Raw genomic sequence first — 1,369 nt, forward strand, 5'->3', positions numbered from 1 at the left:
CTCGATCTCCTGACCTCGTGATCCACCCGTCTCGGCCTCCCAAAGTGCTGGGATTACAGGCTTGAGCCACCGCGCCCGGCCGCAGGAGCCGGTTCTTGACCTCGGCGGACAGCCGGTACGAGGAGTCCTTGTTGAACTGTGTGGAGCTCATGGCTGGCGGGCGCGGCGGTGCGGTGGGATGGGAGGGGAGGGGACGGGACCGCCTGGTGGGCGCGGGTCTGGGACGCGCTCCTCTCCGGATAGTTTTATGTGGTCTGGGCATGGTGGCTAACAGTTGTAATCCCAGCACATTGGGAGGCCAAGATGGGAGGATCACTTGAGTCCAGGAGTTTGAGACCAGCCTGGACAACATAGCAAAACCCTATCTCTACCAAAAAGAAAAAAAAGTTATTGGGGGCGTGGTGGCAAGCGCCTGTAGTCCCAGCTACTCGGAAGGCTGAGGGGAAGGACAGCTTGAGTTCAGAAGTTCTAGGCGATAGTAAGCTATCATCAGTCTACTGCATTCCAGCCTGGGTGACAGAGCCAGACTCTGTTTCTAACTCAATCAATCAATCATATATATATATATTTTTTTTCTTTTTTTCTTTTTTTTTTTTTTTGAGACAGAGTTTCACTCGTTGCCCAGGCTGGAGTGCAATGGCACAATCTCGGCTTGCCACACCTCCGCTTCCCCCGGTTCAAGTGATTCTCCTGCCTCAACCTCCTGAGTAGCTGCGATTATAGGCATGCACCACCACGCCCAGCTAATTTTGTATTTTTAGTAGAGACAGGATTTCTCCATGTTGGTCAGGCTGGTCTACAACTCCCGACCTCAGGTGATCTGCCTGCCTTCGTCTCCCAAAGTGTTGTGATTACAGGTGTGAGCCACTGTGCCTGGCTATAGTGATATTTTTATGTGGAGCTGAAGAACAAAAGCTATTCTGTTATCTGGACACAGGTTTTAGTTGGTTATTTATTTATTTTTTTTGAGACAGACTCTCTCTTTGTTGCCCAGGCTGAAGTACAGTGGCGTGATCTTGGCTCACTGCAACCTCTACCTCCTGGGTTCAAGCAATTCTCCTTCCTCAGCCTCCCAAGTAGCTGGGATTACAGGTGCCCACCACTAAACCCAGCTAACTTTTGTATTTTTAGTATAGATGGGGTTTCACCATATTGGCCAGGCTGGTCTTGAACTCCTGACCTCAAGTGATCACCCTGCCTTGGCCTCCCAAAGTGCTAGGATTACAGGTGTGAGCCACCGTGCCTGGCCAGACCACTCCAATTTTTAATAACCAACCTATATGTGCCACACACCGAAATCCTGCCTTTTTTGGAATAAGGAGAATAAGCTGATATGATTTGACGCTTCTTCCCTGCAGAGCCTGAACCT

The 1,369-nt window shown here is 50.4% G+C and overlaps 1 pseudogene; it reads right to left on the bottom strand.

The window, feature by feature from the left end:
* Window positions 1–151, bottom strand: part of LOC105532456 — a 1,285-nt pseudogene extending 1,134 nt beyond the window's left edge.
* Between the last annotated feature and the right edge of the window lie 1,218 nt (window positions 152–1,369).

Source organism: Mandrillus leucophaeus, unplaced genomic scaffold, assembly GCF_000951045.1.
Source record: "Mandrillus leucophaeus isolate KB7577 unplaced genomic scaffold, Mleu.le_1.0 Scaffold96, whole genome shotgun sequence".
NCBI lineage: Eukaryota > Metazoa > Chordata > Mammalia > Primates > Cercopithecidae > Mandrillus > Mandrillus leucophaeus.